At 37.4% G+C, this 24663-nt stretch overlaps 1 protein-coding gene across 6 annotated transcripts in view; it reads left to right on the top strand.

Annotated features, from left to right (window-relative positions):
- The window catches only part of CDH18 (cadherin 18), a 1278664-nt gene that overhangs the window by 304380 nt on the left and 949621 nt on the right, over nt 1-24663 (top strand). For 4 of the 6 annotated variants that reach the window (XM_086362510.1, XM_086362516.1, XM_086362514.1 and 1 more), the window contains one exon: nt 4843-4958. The exons of 1 other annotated variant lie outside the window; for it this stretch is intronic. The gene's annotated coding sequence lies outside the window, so the exon portion shown is untranslated. The remainder of the gene's footprint in view (nt 1-4842; nt 4959-24663) is intronic. One more of the 6 variants, XM_086362509.1, reaches the window with a different exon arrangement.

The following is a 24663-nucleotide window of genomic DNA, read 5'->3' as shown; positions in this document are numbered from 1 at the left end:
ACAAATTCAACTCAGATTTGAACCAATCCACTCTCTTAAACTTTGAGGATTTGATTTCTTCTTTTAAATTAATATAACATATTTGGAGAGTAGCAAGTTCATTTTACAGCATGCTGACTTTTAGCTATAGAATGTTAGTCCCAGCAAGATGCAGATACCTGAAGTAGGCCACTGCATTAGCATGTTGCTCTAAGGGCTTTAATTGACTTACTTTCCCTAAGCTTAGCCATATAAGCATTCCCATAAAACACTCTATAATAAATGTTCAAGTAAATTAAGATACTGAGTTCTAGGATTGTGTATCTCACGAAAGAAAAATGAGTTCTTAGATATGTGTTATACATTTTGTGTAGAGTTTCCAGTGCTTGCAAATAATTATAGCAAAAAATGTTTAGAACAGCAGTTGCTTATTATATAATTTAGAGAAAAAAATGGAGATAAATACACAAATGCAAAAGAACTAAATCTATTGCTACATTATCTGCTGGATTTTGAGAAAAGGATTTCTCATTGGATGTAATTTATATTAAAAAGCCAAAGTGTGAGAATGCATTCAGTTAGCTATGATATTTTCTTTAAACTGAGTTGGAAAAAATTCTCTTACTATCTGTGTACTCTACTGAATTTCAAGCACATGAAACAAGCAAAACACTTCTTGGGAGAAAAACAGCTTGTACACCATTTAATGCCAAGTATATTCTCAGGAAACAGAATGGAATTGCTTTTAAAAATGTATAATATTGTCTGTTAAAGCCAAATGCTATGCCATTCACATGAATTATAAATGAAGCACCCAAGTTAAGGACTAAAGAAAAAAATCAGTCTTAAAATTGCACTCACAAATAGCATCATTTCACATGAGTTTTAGGTCTATAGTCCAGGGGCCTATCTAATATTAGTATAATGCACCACAGGTTATACAGCTAAGTTCTATTCCAGTGAAATTTAAGGATTTAACATATGTTATCTCAGTGATTGTAGCTCGTCTTAAAATACATTAATTTTCTCCATGATTGGCTTGTTTTTTAAGCGCCTGATCCTTTCATTCACTACATGAATTACTTCTAAGTACTTGTTCACATCTGAGATGGAATCCAGACTGTATGACAAAAATCACCTGTCATATCATTTCAGCTTACTTTTCTTTTTGACCTATTCCATTAATACTAGACTCCTCTTGCACCAAAGAATATTCTACCTAGATTCTATATTAATTAAAACAAAGGTTTACTTTCATGTTTTGGCAGGCAGTGTTACAAAATGAATCAGTCATCAGCAAATGTCTTGCAAAGTGTTTTGATTATTCTATTTACTTTCAGTAGTCAGCATAACACTTCTTTGTAAAGACTGTGGTTTCAAAGTATCCCTACGAAAACCGAAACAGAGCAGTTAGAATTGCTCTGTCAAACTTCTTTTTGTCAATTTATTGCCTTCTTTGAAGAGTTATTTTCTGCCTTGGTCTCAGTTCCAGCATTTCTAATTAGTAATTTATAATAACAAAATCTTGTAATAATTTTACAACAGTTTCTTGTTTAAAAGAGTTGAAAGGTACTAGAGCATATTTGTGCAGGCTTAGCACTTCATACCGAAAAGGCAATGGCACCCCACTCCAGTACTCTTGCCTGGAAAATCCATGGGCGGAGGAGCCTGGTAGGCTGCAGTCCATGGGGTCGCTAAGACTCGGACACGACTGAGCGACTTCACTTTCACTTTTTACTTTCATGCATTGGAGAAGGAAATGGCAACCCACTCCAGTGTTCTTGCCTGGAGAATCCCAGGGACAGAGGACCTAATGGGCTGCCGTCTGTGGGGTCACACAGAGTCAGACAGGACTAAAGCGACTTAGCAGCAGCAGCAGCAGCAGCACTTCATAGAGGCAATTGGATTCTGACTGTGATGCTGTGTTAATATATCTACCGAGGAGGAAGAAATTAAAGCCTCAACACTTAAGGATGTGTTTCTCTGGTGTTTCAGTGGTTAAGACCCCACCTGCTAATGCAGGGGACACTGATTCGATCCCTGATCCAGAAAGATCCCACATGCTGTGGGACAGGTAAGCCTGTGCCCACAACTACACAAACCTGCCCTCTAGAGCCTATGTTCCACAACAAGAGAAGCCACGGCAGTGAGAAGCCTGTGCAACTACAGAGTGATCCCCGCTCACCAAGCTGGAGAGAGCCCACGCAGAGCAACAGAGACTCAGCACAGCCACAAATTAACTGATTAATTGATTTTAAAAGACTTAAGGGTGTTTCGCAAAGTAAAAGCCAAGTCTCCCCTCATATTTGTTCAACAAAGCATGGATTTTTTTCATGTTAAATTATGTATGATGGTATAGATTGTATTTATATCTATTTTCTGGGATCATTGGCAACTTCAGTTTTAGTTTTTTCTCTTCTATTGTGGATTCCAATAGTTATAACAACCCACAATTATAACTCTAATTAATATCATTATGAAAAATTTAGTGTTTTGTAGACATTTAGTCTGTTCATGTGAATCAGCTGAAATTAATGGTTTCTATTTAGTGGTGTAAAATACACCATCGTATCCCCAAATTCTTCTATGTTTGCAGTAGGAAAATGGGCTTCACATTCCAGTCACGCCCTGTTTTCCTGCATAAAATTGTGTTCTGCCATGGGAACTTGCTTCTTCACAGTTAAAACCTATAACCACAGAGAATTCCTCATTATTCACAGCATCTTTAGGCTGGAATAAAATAAATTTGGAGGTATATACTTCAAGTAAGTCTTGACAACAGATGTGTGAAAGAATAGACTTTGGGTAAATTTGTGGAAACAAGGATTTTTTTTTTTTTTTTTAGCCATTTTGAGCCAATGGGAAAGAAGGTTAAGAATTGTGTTTCTTGATTATAAGTCAATAATAATTTGTTCTTTAATAAGTCACCATTAACAGTTTTGAGTTCAGTCATCTATATTGTCTTTGCTTCCTCAAGATGTGCTGGAGCCCATAGGTATGATTCTCTCAATAAAACATCCAAAGCAAAAGATGGAAAGGAAAGAAAAATTAATGAGAGGAGAGGAGAGAAAAAGAAAAGAAAGGGAGATGGGGAGGAGCAGAGAGGAACAGCATAGACTTGAAACAAAGGATACTTGAGAAGTTTAGTTCCGTTCAGTTCAGTGGCTCAGTCGTGTCATCTCTTTGTGACCCCATGAACCACAGCATGCCAGGTCTCCCTGTCCATCACCAACTCCCGGAGTTCACCCAAACTCAGGTCCATCGAGTCAGTGATGCCATCCAGCCATCTCATCCTCTGTTGTCCCCTTCCGCTCCTGCCCCCAATCCCTCCCAGCATCAGGGTCTTTTCCAATGAGTCAACTGTCTGCATCAGGTGGCCAAAGTATTGGAGTTTCAGCCTCAGCATCAGTCCTTCCAATGAATACCCGGAACTGGTATCCTTTAGGATGGACTGGTTGAATCTCCTTGCAGTCCAAGGGACTCTCAAGAGTCTTCTCCAACACCACAGTTCAAAAGCATCAATTCTTCAGTGCTTAGCCTTCTTCACAGTCCAACTCTCACATCCATACATGACCACAGGAAAAACCATAGCCTTGACTAGATGGACCTTTGTTGGCGAAGTAATATCTCTGCTTTTGAATATGCTATCTAGTTTGGTCATAACTTTCCTTCCAAGGAGTAAGCGTCTTTTAATTTCATGGCTGCAGTCACCATCTGCAGTGATTTTGGAGCCCCCAAAAATGAAGTCTGACACTGTTTTCTATGTTTTCCCATCTATTTCCCATGAAGTGATGGGACCAGATGCCATGATCTTAGTTTTCTGAATGTTGAGCTTTAAGCCAACTTTTTCGCTCTCCTCTTTCACTTTCATCAAGAGACTTTTTAGTTCCTCTTCATTTTCTTCCATAAGGATGGTGTCATCTGCATATCTGAGGTTATTGATATTTCTCACGGCAAATGTTACTAATCACACATCACAGGAGAGAGGATTGCACGTTCATATAACAATCAAGGCCATTTTATTCAAATGAGATGAAATTTTGATCTGAGGATCTAAAGGGAGGTTTTCTTTCTTCCAGAGTTTTTGCTTGGCTTTTCTTGTCATTTGTCCCAAGCTAAAAAGGGTTGAGTGGGTTACCCAGGTGGTTCTAATGATAAAAGAATCCATCTGCCAATGTAGGAAACATTCAAGAGATGCAGGTTTGATCCCTGGGCTGGGAAGGTACCCTGGAGAAGGAAATTGCAACATACTCCAGTATTCTTGCCTAGACAATCCCATGGACAGAGGAGCCTGGCAGGCTACAGTTCATAGTGTCACAAGGAGTTGAACACAACTGAGCGTGTGCACACACACAGACACAGACACAGACACAGAAACACACACACACACACACACACACAAGGGGCAGGTAGCTTACAGCTGAGGACAAAGACATCAAATCCCAAGTGTCAGACACACTCATTTTATGAAGAGTTGGAAAGAATGTAGATAACAGGCCAGAGATCAAAGACCTTTTGAGGCTGAAGAAGGAAGTTTAGAGAACTGTGTTTCAGAAGGCTGTACCTCCTTTACTCACTCAGTGTTGGAGAAGGCTCTGGGGAAACTCTTGCTTTACCATTAGAATATGATTCTCAGCGTAAATAATTAAAGCCCTCTTGCTGAGTAGGCTGAGCTATAGATCCTAGAGAATATGCCTCACATTTCCAGAGAAAGAGACAGCCAAGGGGATAAAGGAAACAATGTGAAAAAAGGAAAATACAAGTCTGGACTTCTGGGATGTAGTGAGAATCACTGAGATTCATGGGTTAAGAGTAAGCTGGCTGCTTATGCATCACCTCAAACTGACCTGAGACTCTTATTAGGGGACAAGGAGATCTCCTCCATGACCCTGCAGAGAACTGGTCACTAGCGCTGCCTGGGGTGGAAACTGCTGAAGAGAGGCAGGAAAAGGTGAGCATCACTGGATCAGAGCTGAGAGGTATGTGCAACAGAGACCCAGTAAGCGCCCTCTGAGAGACAGGATTAGGCTCGCCGGCCTCTTGGCCGTCTAACAAGAAGTCAGGAGACTCCGAAAAGTGAATTAGATTCCATTAAGGAAAGAGTTTTACGTTGCATGCTTAGATTTCTGACTATGTAGTCTGTCTCTGTTACATTTCTACAGAGTCGTTTCTTTTTGACTCATCTCAGAAAAGTATTGCATAGTACTTTCTGTGTAAGAACACAAAAGTGATGTTATTTGGGGATTTTTTATTTTTATTAGATATGAGCTCAGTTGCTCATATCTAGTCTAGAAGAAGTGCCTGTGGGTAAAAGAAGACTAAAGAATTTTAAAGTCAGTCTGATGGTTGATTTTATGATTCTTAAATATGTCTTTCTTCATCAACACCGACGACCAACAAGCACATTGAGATTTTCATGCAAGAGCAAAGTCAGTGCAATGATGCTATGGAATAACAATGAAAAAGGAGGCAATGTTAATACAGCACAGTTCACAGCAACAAAGAGGTGCTGTCTCCATATATTGCAGGGAACTACTGGTAAGTGTTGTAAGAATTAGAATATAGCAATCATATAGACAGATATTAAAATTCCAGGTTTGTCATGTCCTTATAAAGGTTAATTAAAGCATATAATCAGAATGTAGAGTGAGAGAAGTGATTAGAGAATCTAACCAGAGAGCCATGCATACATTCACTGTACCCACAATCTTTGGTCTCTAACTTTGCTTCTGTATAATGATTTTGTCCGGCACTATACAAAGTTTCTAATCGCAAAAGTGAGTATACAATTTTGTAGACCACTTTTCAGAAAGTCATGTGTATAGTTAAATTTGTGTGGGCATCTGAAAAATGCTAAGCAGTCACACAGACCTCAGATTTTTATGCCTATTCCTCTTTGATGTCTATAACAAAGTTTACCATTAAAATTAAGTTATTCTATCTTTAGAAAGTCAAGTCCCTAAAAATGCAAATATGTCTGAAGCAAACAGTACAGTAGCTTTCATTTATTCACAGAGAAACGCAAAAATAGACAAAATTATAACAAATGTAGATGTCCCCTGGAAGTGAAGTAATGAATGCAGGAAAGTTTATGGAGAAGCCAACATTCATATTGAGTCTGGGTGTGGAGAGTGCCTGGTGAAATAAACATGGATTTGACACTGAATCAACAAAAAATGGGCAGGGGAGGACACAGGTATATTTGGAAATAATTGTACTTTGAATTTTAACTTGATCATAGATCCTGTACTGCTATTCAGTTCAGTCACTCAGTCATGTCTGACTCTGCAACCCCATGGACTGCAGCATGCCAGGCTTCCCTGTCCATCACCAACTGCCAGAGTTTACTCAAACTCATGTCCATTGAGTCAGTGATGCCATCCAACCATCTCATTCTCTGTGGTCCCCTTCTCCTCCTTCCTTCAATCTTGCCCAGCATCAAAGTCTTTTTCAGTGAGTCAGTTCTTCACATCAGGTGGCCAAAGTATTGGAGTTTCAGCTTCAACATCAGTCCTTCCAATGACTATTCAGGCCTGATTTCCTTTAGGATGGACTGGTTTGATCTCCTTGTAGTTCAAGGGACTCTCAAGAGGCTTCTCCAACATCACGGTTCAATCTCCAACATGACAAAAAGAGTACTACTTCTCATAAGAAAGAAATAATTAAAGCCTAGAGATTGTAATACTGAGTGAAGTAAATCAGACACAGAAGTTGAAGCATCATATGACAACCCTTATATGAGGAATCTAAAAAGACAGGATGCACAGGAACTTATTTACAAAACTGAAACAGACTCACAGAATTAGAGAATGAATTTATGGTTGTTAGGGAGGAAGGATAGAGGGAAGGGATAGTTAGGGAGTTTAGGATAGACAGGTACACACTGCTATATTTAAAATGGATAACCAGCAAGGACCTACTAGCATATGGAGTTCTGCTCAATACTATGTGGCAGCCTGGATGGGAGGGGAGTTTGGGGAAGAATGGATACATGTATCCCTGGGTCGGGAAAATCCCGTCCAGGAGGGCATGGCAACCCACTCCAGTATTCTTGCCTGAAGAATCCCCAGGGATGGAGGAGCCTGATGGGATACAGTCCATGGGGTTGCAAGAGTCAGAATAACTGGGAGACTAGCACAGCACAGGATACAGGTATATGTATGGCTGAGTCCCTTTGCTGTCCACTCAAAACTATCACAATATTGTTAATTGGCTATACTCCAATGTAATATAAAAGTTTAATTAAAAAAAGAAATAACTATAACAAATTTAATAAAGACTTTTAAAAAACAAAAGCAGCTCTAGCAGAATAATGGTATAGTGAGTACTGTGTGTCTTAATACAGAATGAAGTAGTTAGCTAAAAATTAGAAAAACATAGCAGAATCATTATCTTACCTTGTGCATGCTCAGTTGCTCAGGCATGTCCAACTCTTTATGACCCCATGGACTGTAGCCCGCCAGGCTCCACTGTCCATGGTATTCTCCAGGCAAGAATACTGGAGTGGGTAGCCATTTCCTCTTGCAGGGGATCCTCCTGACCGAGGAATCAAATCTGAGTTTCCTGCATTGGCAGGCGGATTCTTTATCATTGAGCTACCTGGGAACCAGAATCATTAGGAGGTGAAAAAACAGCAAGTCTTAAACAGGTACAGAGGGCTCTAGAATGCACAGTGGTCTTCCAAGCAAAGAGGCTTAAAACACAATAGTTTTCCAAGGGTCCCAAGGCTGTATGTGAAGAGGAGAAAATAGACAGAAAGCCTGATGGTGGAAGAGCATTTTAGATGAATTTCACTGCTTTATATTCTTGCCTGGAACATGTGAACAATGTTTGTTGTTGTTGTTGTTATTTGTTTGCTTCTTTGTTTTTTACTCATACTTGAATGAAGAAGTGGCAGTGATTTTTTGGGGGAGATTGTAAATAAACTCTTATTCTAGTATAATAAAGAAGGAAAAACAATAATAAAAAATAAAGACCCTACAAGGTCTCTTTCTCCTCTTACCCTCTTGTGCTTGGTAAGCCGAAAATTTCCATTTTCTCACTCAGTTAGATTGAATTTCCCAGTGGTCCATGACTGTTCCACCAGTTGCTAATAGACAAAACAATAACTACAATAATAGCACCTCCGTGGTCAATAAAGTTGTTAAAGTTGTAGGTTAAAAACTAAATAATTTCCACGACTACAATTCTTTCAGGGCCTTTAATAAGCCACTTTGCATTTTAAGGTCCAAGCAGAGAATATACAATGTAGCATTTGCCAAAACTATTTTAATGTAGACATAATTTTGTTTTATTGTTAAGTAGAATGTTGCATAGGGCTAGAAATCCTCAAAACATTTAGAAATTCTACATTGGAGACTTGCTGCCATTCCCATCATCCTTATAGGAAGATGTCTAAACTTGTGAATAACTGTGTGATTATCAGCTACCCATAGAGCTCAGTTGGTAAAGAATCTGCCTGCAATACCGGAGATCCTGGTTCAATTACTGGGTAAGGAAAATCTGCTCCAGTATTCTTGGGCTTCCCCTGTGGCTCAGCTAGTAAAGAATCCATGTGCAATGCGGGATTCATGGGTTGGAAAGATCCCCTGGAGAAGGGAAAGGCTACCCACTCCAGTATTCTGTCCTGGAGAATTCCACGGACTGTATAGTCATCGGGTCACAAAGAGTAGGACATGACTGAGCTACTTTCACTTGCAATTTTTCACTTATCAACTACACAATTCAGAATATGCCACATGATCTCTCTGACTATATAGTAATTTCATTGTAAATAAAATGTGCTTTCACCCAAGAAGTCATTTCAAATATGCTTGAAAGCATATATTAAGCTTAAGTTCATTGTTCATTTTGCACTTGTAGATAGTTATATCAGTAAAAATACACTTGGCATTTAAATACTGAAAGTATGCTCTTAAATTGTATCCTTTTAAAAGCCACAACATGGGAAGATAACATGTCTTTATGAAATAAACAATGAAGTGATTCACCCTCCAATATAAAAATACAAATGGGGTATCTTTATTTTGGAATCTCAATTGTATTTTCAAGTCAAGGAATATGAAATTGTATTTAAATACATACTTCTTTACACAGCTGTAAGCAAGGACATGCTCTTAACTTAGAATTTATTCTATTCTGATTTTGCTGAAATTTAAAGATGTGCCTGGACATTTACTGTATTATTGCTTGGTTCTCAGAAAAAGAGGATGAAATTCTAAAAGCAAAAACAAAAATGTTTAACTGATTTGCGTTAGTATATACCAGAAAAAATATTAGGTAAATACTTTATTGCATTACATACTGTTTTTTCTTTTTTTTTTAATATAAATTTATTTATTTTAGTTGGAGGCTAATTACTTTACAATATTGTATTGGTTTTGCCATACATCAACATGAATCCGCCACTGGTGTACACGTGTTCCCCATCCTGAACTCCCCTCCCACCTCCCCCCCATACCATCCCTCTGGGTCATCCCAGTGCACCAGCCCCAAGCATCCTGTATCATGCATCGAACTTGGACTAGCAATTCGTTTGACATATGATTAATTTTGCTGCCTAAACATTGCTGTGATTCTTTATGACATGTGTGACTGCATTCTGAGATCTTCTGTAGGATATTCTTTTTTTTATAAAAACCCTTTACCATTCATAAAAGGGTTCATTAAAATATTTAATAGGAAAAAAATCAGTGTACAAAATATACAGCAGGAAATATAGAACATTCTAAGATTTTGAACTGTGGTGTTGGAGAAGACTCTTGAGAGTCCCTTGGACTGCAAGGAGATCCAACCAGTCCATTCTGAAGGAGATCAGCCCTGGAATTTCTTTGGAAGGAATGATGCTAAAGCTGAAACGCCAGTACTTTGGCCACCTCATGGGAAGAGTTGACTCATTGGAAAAGACTCTGAGGCTGGGAGGGATTGGGGGCAGGAGGAGAAGAGGACGACAGAGGATGAGATTGTTGGATGGCATCACTGACTTGATGGACGTGAGTTTGAGTGAACTCCAGGAGTTGGTGATGGACAGGGAGGCCTGGAGTGCTGTGATTCATGGGGTCGCAGAGTCGGACACTACTGAGCAACTGAACTGAACTGAAGATTTGTTTAAATGTTCTCTTCAAGGCAAAGCATTAATAAATAATCAAAATAAAATGCTAAAAAAAATTATAAATTAATGAAATGCTGTTGGTGCCTCTCTCTCTCTCTTTCTCTGTCTCTGTCTTTGCCCCTGTTTGCTCTCATATTTCTTTTCTATCATCTCTTTCTCTTCTCTCCTCTCTTCTCCAAGGTCAAAATTTCTAAGTTAAATGGAAGGCTCTAATTAGTGCCTTATCTCATTACAAAGCCAAAGAATTTCCAATTAGTTCAAATTTAATAAACTTGACAGCTTCTATTCAGAGGAAGAACTGCTTCAGATTGCCACTACACTTTTCACTAGATTAAAGTAATTATGTATTAAATAATACACAATTTAGTTTTTTATAAGATGCTAACACTAGCCAGTGTGGAATAATCCAAATACTGTTATTACAATACTTATTTACAACCACAATGTCATAAGCTGTCATGTGATTAAAATAAGCAAACAAACTCATATTGCTATTTTCAGCTGTTTCTTAACAACACCATTTTTTAGCTTTTTTAATCACTTCTCTACCTCAATAATGTCATTTGTAGAAGTTTACAAATTTCCAATCAAATAAAAATAACATAGCATAAACTAAGGACATTAATAATTTTCAAAAAGAAAAAGGACTCTCCCAGTATATCAGAACTCTATTCAATTTGAATATGTCTAATTCAACCTCCTCATTTTATTGAAAACAAAATTGGGACTTCTCTGGAAGTCTAATGTTTCAGATTCTGAGCTTCTCTTTCACAGGGCATGGGTAAGATCCCACATGCCAACAGCAAGACCAAACAAACAAATAACAAAACTATAGAAAACAAAACTGAATCCCTGGAGAGTTTGTGAGTCTTGCCAAGTTCACACTGTTGATAAGAACAGTCCAGCTTCCCTGGACTGGCTTTGGACTGGCTTTAGACTTGCTCAGACAGTAAAGAATCTTCCTGGAGTGCAGGACCCTGGATTTGATCCCTGCATTGGGAAGATCCCCTGCAGAAGGAAATGGCTACCCACTCCATTATTCTTGCCTGGGAAACCCCATGGACAGAGGAACCTGATGGGCTGCAGTCCATGGGGTTGCAAAGAGTTGGACATAACTGAACCATATCATGGTTTATGAATGTTAAAAAAAATTGGTTATCATATTATTTCCTAATGTTCCTATCTATCCTATAAGCTAAGCTCTAAGGAAACAAGTTTGTATGTACTCAGAAAATAAGGAGATCAATATTGGTAATTCCTACAAAGAAGAATGCCACAGACTGTTTATCAATAACAGGTTCATATACATAGATATCACAAACTAGCCAGCTTTTAATTCACTTTCAATTAAAGTGTTGTTAAGTGACCAGAATATTTTGAAATTTTCTTCATCAGTTGTTCCTTTCAAGTTGCATGAAGGAAGAAGAAAAGATATAGTGAATGAAGCAATTGCATTTAAACAAAACAAAAATTAGAGTTAATAGAGGATTCGGATCTACAATAGGAACTTTGCTAGCAAGTTTATAAGGTGTGACCTATATTATTTAGGTAAAGTAAGACATAGAGAACCTATAGCCATATATATTCTTAGCAGCAGGTCTAGGACAGAAACCCTGCAATTTCTTGTATTTCAAGTCAGTAGCACTGTACAAGTTTAATCTTCAGTAATTTTATGTTCAAGATCTATGGATGCACTTTATTGGCTCTATTTCTATTACAATTTAGGGATACAAGAATTGTATTAAGAGTCTCTTCTGATTCGTGTCGCAAAGAGTCAAACACGACTGAGCGACTGCACTGACTGACTGACTGAGGGATACCAGATATGTAGTTGAGGAAAAATATAAACTAAAATGTTTTAATTCCAGAAAAGAAATTAATGTAAAATTTACTTGAGATTAATCAAAGCTGAATGAATCAAATTATAGGAAATGGATTCCTTTTGTATTTCTGGCATTAGTGTTTAAGGATAGTGGAGTTAATAAAAGTAGAGGTTGCAGATGAGAACCATCTCATGTAGAATAAAACTCTTTTGCTCAGTAAAAAAGGCAGCATGTCTGGGTTAAATGAGATATATATGAATTAACAAAGTTAATAAAAAATATTTTTTTTTCAAACTCAATCAAAATTCCTCTGTATTTGCTCAATGTATTATTACTTGTATAACCTACATGTTAAGCACTTAAGTTGAAAGCTTTTATCATGACATTGAAGTTAAGTAAGACTTTATCATTTATCAATACAAAATTATTACTGTTTACTATTAATAAGAATCTATAATTGGTGAGATCACAGCTTTACATTAAAGAAATAAAGAAGAATTTATTAAAAAGAAGAAAGTTGAAATGATATGAAGGATAGCTCAAATTTAGAAACATGGTGAATCACTCTCAGATTTGGGGAACAGAATGAGAATATTTGAAAAATGAGAATATGTTTGTTTGTTTGTTTCCAGTTCATCTAAACCATCTTTAAAACTGTAATAGAAATTGTGGCTTGATATTAATTATTATAGGATTAACAGATATACAGGGGATTTTGGCTTCAACATGGCAGACTTAAGGAGACCTGGACATTTTTGAGCGATGGTTATATGACTTGTGTATGTGTGATGGCCTTGGGAAAGTTAAGGCTGGAGCTAAAATTCAGCAAGTTCTGGATGGCTACTAAGTGAACAAGTGAACGAATAGTTATTTCTTCATCCAGATGCCAAGAATCAAATAAGCAGTAAAAATGCAGAATCAAATGCCAATCTATGTGACTTTTTTTATCTTTTATTTTCTTTTATTTGTAAGTTAAATGAATTAAAAAGAAAAAAATATTGTAGCATCTTGACAACTTAATTACAGAAGTTAATCATCAGAAAGGAAAGAAAGGAAGTCAACTTAAGGTCATTGTAATAAGCTAGGTTATGCTGGAGAATCAGACAGACTCAAAATCTCAATGGCTGATGATAATAAATGTGTATATCTTGCTCATCACTAGTCCAGTGTGTTAACTGAGAGCTTTAATTCCTGTGTCCAGCTATTACCCAAGCTAATAGAGCAGCCATCACCTTGCAAGTTGACAGCTGTTGTAACAGAGGGAAAGAGAATGCTGACAATTAAATATAACATGTCATATCCCCTCAAAGTTCAAGGGATGACACTACATACATGGCCTTATGCAAAGGATGGGGAAGGGTGGGCCTGCCATTTGTTCAGAAAAGAGAGAATTTGAAATACTTCCTAGGTGTGTATGGTGAGATGAGTGAGAGGCCTTGAAGGAAGCAAAAGTATTTTCTAATTTTCTAGGGAAAGGGATATATAAAATATTGAGCTCGAGGTCTGATAAATTTAGCAACTCTTCTAAAGGAACTAAGGGAGTATGGATTCATATTGTTATTAATATATGAATTGGAAGATTAAAAAGTGACTGGATTGAAAATTTGCTTATCATGAATATAATTTCTAGATGAAGCTATAGAATGGGAAATTACAGGAACATGAGAATCCAGAGAGGTGACCAAAAGGGAGAGGACAGAGTGTTAGTAATTGGTGCTGAGGGAATGTGAAAGAAGAATACTTAACAAACAGAACAGGGTAAAGAATAGGGTAGAAAATAGGTACTGCATTCAAGTGTGTTGTAAATAAAAAGAAGAGTTTCAAGAAGTGGCAAGTAGTTTCAAATACTGAAAGTGAAGTTGGACAAAGGAGACAACATTATTGGAATTGGTACAATTATAATTATAGTTAACTTGCAATCTGCACTTACTCTAGGCCAGAATCTCTTTTAAGAGATCAATGCATATTAACTCATCTCATTTTAAAATTCCTCTGACAGATAAAGGCACAATGAATGAGGTTAAACAAAAACAAGCAAGTGAAAAGTTGCATAACCAGTAAATACCAAAGACAGGATTTGAACCAGGCATTCTGTCTGCAGAATCCTGGCCTACTTTTAATCAATGATATATATTCTACTGTTGGTTGCTAGGCATTTTTTTCCCCAAATGAACAGAGAAATACAATCTGGATTATATACCAGTAATAATATAATAATAATTATATACTAGTGAATGGGGCATGGAAACAAGTACAGTTTGTGTGCTTGTAGTGTTTAAATATGAAAGGGCATAAGTTTTAAATGATTGAATGGAGTGGACAGCAAGAAAAGGTTGAGATTTTGGACCTGATTCATTTTTAGAAAAGAAGACCCTAAACATAATTAGCAGAAGAGAAGAGAGAAACTGAATTAATAGTACATTGTAATAGTACATTGTAATAGTACATTCAATGTTTATCATGCATTTCTTTATTCAGTTCATTGAAAAATTAGAAACCGTCTTCAGTTTGCAGAGCAATTAAGAGACAGCATCACAATTCATGCCCAGATTCCTTGGTTTCAGAGCCCATATTCCTTTACTATATCGTGTTAGCAAAGTTAGTTAAAGGTTAATAAACCTACAAGACCTTCTAGACCTAACACCAAAAAAAGATGTCCTATTCATTATAGGAGACTGGAGTGCAAAAATAGGAAGTCAAGAGATACATGGAGTAACAGGCAAACTTGGCCTTGGAGTACAAAACAAAGAAGGGCAAAGGATAACAGAGTTTAGCCAAGAGAACCCACAGGTCATAGCAAACACCCTCTTCCAACAACACAAGAGAAGACTCTAAACATGGACATCACAAGATGGTCAATACCAAAATCAGATTGTTTGTATTCTTTGCAGCCAAAGATGGAGAAGCTCTATACAGTAAGCAAAACAAGACCAGCAGCCAACTGTGGTTTAGATCATGAAATTCTTATTGTCAAATTCAGACATAAATTGAATAAAGTAGGGAAAACCACCAGACCATTCAGGTATGACCTAAATCAAATCCCTTACAACTATACAGTGGAAGTGACAAATAGCTTCAAGGTATTAGATCTGATAGATGAAGTGCCTGAAGAACTATGGGTGGAGGTTCATGACATTGTAAAGGAGGCAGTGATCAAGACCATCCCCCCCCAAAAAAAATGCAAAAAAGCAAAATGGCTGTTTGAGGAGGCCTTACAAATAGCTGTGAAAAGAAGAGAAGCTAAAAGCAAAGAAGGAATGGAAAGATATAACCATTTGAATTCAGAGTTCCAAAGAATAGCTAGGAGAGATAAGAAAACCGTCTTCTGTGATCAGTGCAAAGAAATAGAGGAAAACAATAGAATGGGAAAGAATGGAGATCTCTTCAAGAAAATTAGAAATACCAAGGGAACATTTCATGCAAAGATGGGCATAATAAAGGACAGAAGTGGTATGGACCTAACAGAAGCAGAAGGTATAAAGAAGTGATAGCAACAATACACAGAAGAACTATACAGAAAAAATCTTCATGACTCAGATAACCACGATGGTGTGATCACTCACCTAGAGCCAGACATCCTGCAATGTGAATTCAAGTGGGCCTCACTACAAACAAAGCTAGTGGAGGTGATGAAATTCCAGTTGAGCTATTTCAAATGCTAAAAGATGATGCTGTGAAAGTGCTGCAATCAATATGCCAGCAAATTTGAAAAACTCTGCAGTGGCCACAAGACTGGAAAAGGTCAGTTTTCATTCCAATCCCAAAGAAAGGCAATGCCAAAGAATGTTCAAACCACCACACAATTGCACTCATCTCACCCCATAGCAAAGTAATGCTCAAAATTCTCCAAGCCAGGCTTCAACAGTACATAAACCGTGAACTTCCAGAAGTTCAAGTTGGATTTAGAAAAGGCAGAGGAACCAGAGATCAAATAGCCAATATCCCTTGGATCATCAAAAAAAAAAGCAAGAGAATTCCAGGAAAACATTTACATCTGCTTTATTGACTATTGCAAAGCCTTTGACAGTGTGGATCACAACAAGCTGTTGAAAATTCTTCAAGAGATGGGAATACCAGACCAACTTAACTTATCTGCATGCAGGTCAATAAACAACAGTTAGAACTGGACATAGAACAACAGACTGGTTCCAAATTGGGAAAGGAGTACATCAAGGTTGTCTATTGTCACCCTACTTATTTAACTTATATACAGAGTATATCATGCGAAATGCCAGGCTGGGTGAAGCACTGGAATCAAGACTGCTGGGAGAAATACCAATAACCTCAAATATGCAGATGATACCACCCTTATGGCAGAAAGTGAAGAAGAACTAAAGGACCTCTTGATAAAAGTGAAAGAAGAGAGTGAAAAAGTTGGCTCAAAGCTCAAGATTCAGAAAACTAAGATCATGGCATCCAGTCCCATCACTTCATGGCAAATAGATGGGGAAACAATGGACAAAGTGAGTGACTTTATTTTCTTGGGCTCCAAAATCACTGCAGATGGTAAGTGTAGCCATGAAATTAAAAGACACTTGCTCCTTGGAAGAAAAGCTATGACTAACCTAGACAGCATATGAAAAAGCAGAGACATTACTTTGCTGACAAATGTCCATCTAGTCATAGCTATGGTTTTTCCAGTAGTCATGTATGGATGTTAGAGTTGGACTATAAAGAAAGCTGAGTGCTGAAGAATTGATGCTTTTGAACTATGGTGTTCAATAAGATTCTTCAGAGTCCCTTGGACTACAAGGAGATCCAACAAGTCTATCCTAAAGGAAATCAGTGCTGACCATTCATTGGAAGGACTGATAACCTAAAAAGTAAAGTTACTCTGTTGTGTCTGACTCTTTGTGACCCCATGAACTGTATCGTTTATGGAATTCTACTGGCCAGATTACTGGAGTGGGTTGCCTTTCCCTTCTCCAGGTTACCTTCCCAACCCAGGGATTAAACCTAGGTCTCCCGCATCGCTGGCAGATTCTTGACCATCTGAACCACAAGGAAAGCCCAAGAATACTGGCATGGGTGGCCTATCCCTTCTCCAGCAGATTTTCCTGACCCAGGAATTGAACTAGGGTCTCCTGCATCACAGGCAGATTCCTTACCAACTGAGCTCTCAGGATCATTGGAAGGATTGTTTCTGAAGCTGAAACTCCAATGCTTTGGCCACCTGATGCCAAGAACTGACTCATTCGAAAAGACCCTGATGCTGGGAAAGATTGAAGGCAGGAGGAGAAGTGGACAACAGAGAATGAGATGGTTGGATGGCATCATAAACTTGATAGACATGAATGTGAACAAGCTTCAGGAGTTGGTAATGGATAGGGAAGCCGGGCGTGCTGCAGTCCACAGGGTTGCAAAGAGTTGGACATAACTGAGTGACTGAACTGGACTGATATCGCGTTAGAAGATACAGAAGAATAAAAAGAAATAACTACAGATAATGTATGTTTATGTATGCTGCTAGTGCTAAATCACTTCAGTCGTGTCTGACTTTGTGCAACCCCATAGACGGCAACCCACCAGGCTCCTCTGTTCCTGGGATTCTCCAGGTAAAAATACTGGAGTGGGTTACCATTTCCTCCCCCAATGCATGAAAGTGAAAAGTGAAAGCAAAGGCGCTTAGTCCTGTCCGGCTCTTCGAGACCCCATGGACTGCAGCCTACCAGGCTCCTCCATCCATGGGATTTTGCAGGCAAGAGTACTGGAGTGGGTTGCCATTGCCTTCTTTTATGTATAATAGAGGGTAAATAATTAGATAGCAATAGTAGAGTTCAGTGCAATTTTAAAAATAATTTCATTTTTTTGAAACTGCAGCAAAAATTACCAAGAATATGGGACTTGTAATTTGCTGAAATTACAATGGTTATATAAGAGGATGCAAGCTGAATTAATAGTAATAAAGCAAACACCAAACACCTAATTCAACACTATTGCTATTACCAAAGTGAGCTTGGGTATGTGCAGTAAAGCCAATGTACTGACATCAGATCATTGTGAACAGAACTGCAGCATTTATCTCATGGTGCCAAGCAAGGAGTCTAAGTAGCTAGTGCTTAAAAGACCCAAACTTTCTGAAGACTTTCAAGGTTTTTTTTTTTTTTTCTTTAAAGACAGAATGACATAGGCAGATTACTATGTGTGTGATAAGCTCTTGGACATTCTTCTGAGTGGTTGGTGGTGAGGTAACTGGGAGTCAATATCATCACACTCTGGTTATAACTATCCTGGAGTCTAGTTGCTTGTGGTCAGTAAACAGTTAACTTCTTCCACCTGGTGGGGTTTCAGTGTCTGTTAAAATATTTCAAAGAATATGGCTCAGAATATTATCTATAGCCCTTGAGGAGGAATTAAAGTCCTTGACTTTGTTTAACAGCTGAACTATCATTACTTAGTCTTGCTTGACTATTTTCCCTTTTTCCTACATCTTCTCACTTCTCTGATTCAATTTATTCTTTAAAGTTCTTCTGCAGACAAAAGGCAGGCAGAGGACATGGAGGGATGTGTCTTGTTCTGGGAAAGATCCATAAGATCCTGCTTCGTTACCTTGCTACTGAGCTATGGCTTTTCAGTGTATGTTTTCCCACATGTTATTTCAGTAAAATTTCTATCAAGAAATAACTGGAGGCATTTCTGCTGTGCTTAAGTCTTGTCACATATCACATATGCGTAGTTTAGTTAATGTTTTTCTTCTTCAGTTTGGGGAGCAGCTTCATTGCCTTCAGTTATAGTCCAATAAGGAAAAAAAAAATCTTTCAAGGATGAATCTTCACAACTAAATTATCAAGTCAGGTGTGAGTTGTTATTTTATGTACTTTTTCTTAATATTTTAAAAATTATTATTTTTGGTTATTGTCAATACCATAACACAGGGATTTCCCAGGTGGTGTTAGTGGTAAGGAATCTGCCTGCCAATGCAGGAGACACAACAGATATGGGTTCAATCTCTGGGTCAGGAAGATCTCCTGGAGTAGGAAATGACATATTCCAGTGTTCTTGCCTGGGAAATCCCATGGATAGAGGAGCCTGGTAGGCAACTGTCTATCAGGTTGCAAAGATTCAGACATGACTGAACAACTGGGCAAACACACATCACGGCCTCAATTTAATTTTTGGATGATTTGCAGGTTCTATTTTGGTTGGGAACAAACCACGGGAACTAGGACATACGTCTTTCCTGCCTATTTAGATAATAATATTCTGACCTAGGCTTGCATAAGATGGAGAGGCCAAAATGAAGGGAAGGAGGGGCATCTGTTTGCCTAAAACAAGACCCCATATATTCTTTTCTGTTTCTTTCCTCTTTCAACATGTTAGCAAGCCAATTCCTCTTGCAAGTTACATGAGCTAGGACATCACCAGCAAGTAAATCAACCTGTCACTACAACCTCTCTACCCTAAGAGGTTTTTCCTGCAGCAATTATTGTGTGTGTGTTGTGTGTGTATGTACATACACATGCATATGCAAGCATGTGTGCATGTAGGTTTAATCTTATGAGTATCCAGCAGTCGATGGCATTTAGCTTAACATTTTAGATTAGACTAAACCCTCTATCTAATGTCAATAAAGCAAATACCTAATTTTGTTGTCTCTATGTGTGAAAGCAACATCACATGTGATTTAAGGACTCTGTGTGATTGCCGTGATCACTGAGTTTTATATACAACAATATGCAAGATTATAGAAAAAGTATAACAAGGGATTTTCTGTATCCGTGAACAGTTGATTGTGGATTCTTATGGCTGAGGTACACTAGCACTCTCACTGTTCAAAGGAAAGTCATTTAGTACTGCCAACTTGCAGACATTTAAGATTTGGAAATATAGGAAAAACTAACTTTTTTTGCAAATTCTGTACTGCTTTATAATGTTTGTTTATTGAAGCACTTTCCTTCCTCATTTGTTAGTTATTCTTGGTGTTTGTAAAGTTTATTAAATCAGTGCACCAGTCTCCCTCCCCATTTTCATTTCCACCTACAAAAATACTTGAGAAATAGAAATGAAATCTTCACTTTGACTTTCCAGCAACACAAATTTAGCAGATTTAAACTCTGTAAATAGTTTGCTATGAAATATAGTTTGAAATGCAGTCAACAAAAGCAGCAGTCTTCAAAGAGGCAAATAAACAACTCTAGGCATATATAATGTATACTGCTTTGGGGAAAAAAAGTCTTTTCATCCTAATGTGTACTTTTTTCTAAAAAACACTCAGTTTACCTAAAGGCAATACAAAAATTATTCTAACTTCCAAATTAATTACATATGAATTTTCATTAATACTTATATAAATGTAAAAATGTGCATGTTTAAGGTTCATGTAGAACTGAAACTGATCACTGTGAAAAAAATGCAGGTAAGATAATGTTAGACTGTATCAGTGCAGACTGCTATACTCAGCGAAGATTATTTTGTGAGTATTTGAGAAAGTTTTAGAATAATGATCACACAGTATCCTCTCTCTTAATTATAACTTGGGATATTTGTTGCTTAATGAGAAAATAAACAAATATCAAGGGATTAGAAATATTGTTTATTTTTCTTTCTGACTTCCATTTCCCCATTTTACTCTCATCAGTAGGCAACACATATAAATGAAATGCTATACATGTGGTGGAAATGGCAACCCACTCCAGTACCCTTGCCTGGAAAATCCGATGGATGGAGAAGCCTGGTAGGCTACAGTCTATGAGGCTGCAAAGATTTGGACACGAATAAGTGACTTCACTTTCACATACATGTGGTTAACTTGAATCTTTTACAGCCTTACTGCTATTCTTTTTAATATTTGTGAATTAGATTATTTTTCTATTGCTGGTCTAACTTGAATTTGTAACACCTGTTAGGGTTTTGTTTTCTTTGATGTGAGAGAAAATCTGCAAAATTCGTATTGTATATTGGATGTGTCTCACTGATAAATTATCTGAGACCAAGGTATTATCAGGCTAACATATCTCCTACACTCTGTGACCTGAGATCTATTTTCAACCCTCAAGCCCAAATATTATTTTAAAACATAAATCCATTCATATCACAGCCCTACCAGAATCTTCTCAATGTATTTTCCATTATGCTTAGGATACAAGACTTCATGTCATGCATATGCTCCTTGAACTTGCCCTCCAGCCACACTGGCTTCCTTCTCTTTGATTCTTTTATATTGCCAAGCACTTCCTCCCTTAGGATTCATTATATTATATAATTTAATGTGGGTTTTCAGGAATTCATCCCTGACCCCCAAACCTAGAATTGGGCTCCATGTTCCTTATTCTTAACACATCCTGTATCTTAGTCATAACATGTCAGAGTTGGTAAATATCTATTTAGTTGGATGACTGTGCTGCAACTAGGCTGCATGGTCAGTGATCATAATGACCTTGTTTTTCACTCCTCCTTTTATTCCCAGCACCATGCAAGTTACAGACCGACAATAAGGAATCTTCCTTAAATTAACAAATCTTACCTATGTAAGATTATTAAACTTTATGTTCTATATTTGTTCTAATGTTCTAACAAACATTATTAAACTTTATGTTCTATATTTGTATGTGGTTATGTAAAAAATGTATCTCTTGGAGACTGAACTTCTGAACTTTTTTTTTTAAAAATATATTTTTTCTGAATTTTGCTTTTATGTATCCCTACTGTTCCATATGGTCTTTTTAAAAAGTCAACTGATTCCCAAAGGGATGGAGAATGTCAAAATATGCTTAGATTTTTAAAGTAGTGTCAAGGAGTGAAGTAAGATGACCATTAGGAGTAAGATCTATAAATGTCAAACTTTCATATATAAACTAGATAATTCAGGCTGATCAACTGTAAGTTCTATTTGCAATGCAGTTTAACCATTGTTATTTATAAAATCTGGAATATATTTATTTTGCTGTTGTTCAGTCTCAGTCGTGTCCGACTCTTTGTGACCCCATGGACTGCAGTACCCTAGGCCTTCCTGTCCTTCACTATGTCCCAGAGTTTGCTCAAACTTATGTCCATTGAGTCAATAGTGCCATCTAACCATCTTATCCTTTGCCATTCCCTTCTTCTCCTGCCCTCAATCTTAGCCAGCATCAGTGTCTTTTCCAATGAGTCTTCTCTTCACATCAGGTAGCCAAAGTACTGGAGCTTCAGCTTCAGCATCAGTCCTTCAATGAATATTCAGGACTGATTTCCTTTAGGATGGACTGGTTGGAGTTCCTTGCTGTCCAAGGGACTCTCAAGAGTCTTCAGCACCACATTTCAAAATCATCAATTTTTCAGTGCTCAGCCTTCTTTATGGTCCAACTCCCATATCCTTACATGACTACTGAAAAAAACCATAGCTTTGAGTAGATAGACCTTTGTCAGCAAAATGATGACTCTGTTTTTTAGTATGTCATCTAGACTTGTCATAGCTATTCTTCCAAGAAGCAAATATCTTTATTTTTATGGCTGCAGTCACTGTCCACATTGGCTTTGGAGCCCAAGATATATGGGAATATGATAATCTTAGTTTATTACTAAAATGGAATTGGAAGTCATATTTTATGTCCTTTTAAATAACTGTCTCCTTTGCTTTGACTGGACTTGAACCTTTTAGAGCAGTTAACATAGTTGATGTCAGTTTAGAAATATGGTGTTTTGCTTGTGCTCTTGAGCAGCTTATCCCAGTTCTCAGATGAGGATTCTGAAAAGAATGCGAGGTCAAAGCCAAGGGGCTCGTACTTCTGGAACAAAACATCTACATGTTTAGTGCCTGCAGCCTTGCCTCGTGGTCTGAAATGTTAAATAGTCTCAAGCCAGTAAGTAGAACTTGGAAGTAACTGTGTCATAAAAAAAAAATATTATTTTTTTAAACTGTCTACTTGGTCCTTGCATAGCTCCTCCTAGATCATCACACTCTAAACACAGCAAGTTCATAGTTCCAGATTCCTCTCAACACTGAGGCTACTTAGACCTTGCAACATGGATGAATCTTCATGTTTTTCCATGAATAACAAAGGGAGATTCCAGGGATCCTCTGCCACCTCTATTCTTGATCTCTCTTATAAACTTTGCACTGTTGTTTGGATAGAAAATAAAAGTAAAGAAAGCCTGAGTTTTAAATTATGCTGATCCTCAAATAATTCTCATGTTGGAGTTTTTCAACAACTTTAGTGATAACATATCTAATTAAGTCCTTTGAAATATAGACAGAAACACATCTAATATTGAGCTTTATTCTTTACATACACAGGAAAATAAACACATTATGCAGAAGAGGTTTGTTATTCTTTACCCCCTCTGTCAGAAACATTCCCTTAGTTCTTGTAGGTATGGCCCTACAGAATCTTCTATTTATAGACAATCCAACAGACACATGGTTTAACTGCCTCTTCAATCAGATATTTCTCACAACAGACATCATATTTGATTTACTGGAATAATGCTGCTTCCTGACATTTCAAACCAGTCAAGTCACAAATTAATTTAGTGTTGAGTTAAAGTGCATGGTCTCTAACATATATAGCAATTAGATGAGGCAAATCATATCAGCAGAGTATCAAAAGCCAAGAGTGTGGGGTAGGATGGTAGGTTAGGAAAACAGAATTAAAAAGATGCCTGTGTATCAAAAGTCCCTAGCCTTTGAGATTCTATAAGCCAAATAATTTCAATAGAACATTCTTAGCAATACTAGTACAACCACTACTACTAATTCTGTTACTACTTCTAATCATAATAATAATGATATCACCAACAATTATTTTGCTAGAGGATTAGTTAAGTATGAAAAGAAAAAAAAATAACATTGAACATGATCATTAATTTATAATTCTAAGCATTTGATCACCTTAACAGAAATAGTCACAGTTACAGATTTGAAGAGAATTCCTTACATTGAAGCATATCCTAAATGTTTTCCTTTATTTCTTGATCCCTATGGACCAGAAAAAACTGAAGCCAGAATTAATATGTCTGGATAGACTTTCAGAAACCAAGGCTCCAAGAAGCTGTCTCCAGAGCTTCTTCCTTGCACTGAGTCTCATGTAATCAGCAAGAGATTTAACATGCTCCCCAATTCATGTGTGTTTTGCAATAATAAATTATACATGTATACTTTACACTTTCCTAGTGGCTCAGTGGTTTAAAAAAAAAAAATGCCTGCAATGTAGGAGATACAGGAGATCCCTGGCTCAGGAAGATCTCCTGTAGAAGGAAATGGCAACCTATTGCATTATTCTTGCCTGGGAATCCCATGGACAGAGGAGCCTGGTGAGCTACAGTCCATGGGGTCGCAAAGATTTAGGCACAACTGAGCATATGAATATCATAACGCCAATTTAATTTTTTGATGATTCTCAGGTTCTATTTTGCTTGGCAACAAACCACAGGGACTAGGACATATGTCTTTCTTGACTATTTAGATAATTAGTATTCTGACCCAGGTTTGTATAAGATGGAGAGGCCAAAATGAAGGGAAGGAGGGCCATCCATCTGACTAAAGCAAGATTCCATATGCTCTTTTCTCTTTCTTCCCTCTTTCAGTATGTTAACAGTCAATTCCCTTTACAAGTTACATGGAATAGGACATCACTGTCATGCAAATCATCCTGTCACTACAATCTCTCTATCCTAAGAGGTTTTGCCTGGAGCAACTACTCTGTGTGTGTGTGCATGTGTATGTGTACATACAATCACATGTGTGAGTGTGCTTTTCTTATGAGTGCTTAATTTTCCTATGAGTATCCAGCAGTCTATGGCATTTAGCTTAGTATTTTTGATTAGACCCAGTAC

Source organism: Bos grunniens, chromosome 20 (genome assembly GCF_055505025.1).
Source record: "Bos grunniens cultivar Pamir isolate PY7600 chromosome 20, Bosgru_T2T1.0, whole genome shotgun sequence".
In the NCBI taxonomy this organism is placed as follows: Eukaryota; Metazoa; Chordata; class Mammalia; order Artiodactyla; family Bovidae; genus Bos; species Bos grunniens.
Note: the sequence above shows the minus strand (reverse complement) of the source record. Positions and strands in the feature narration are given on the sequence as shown.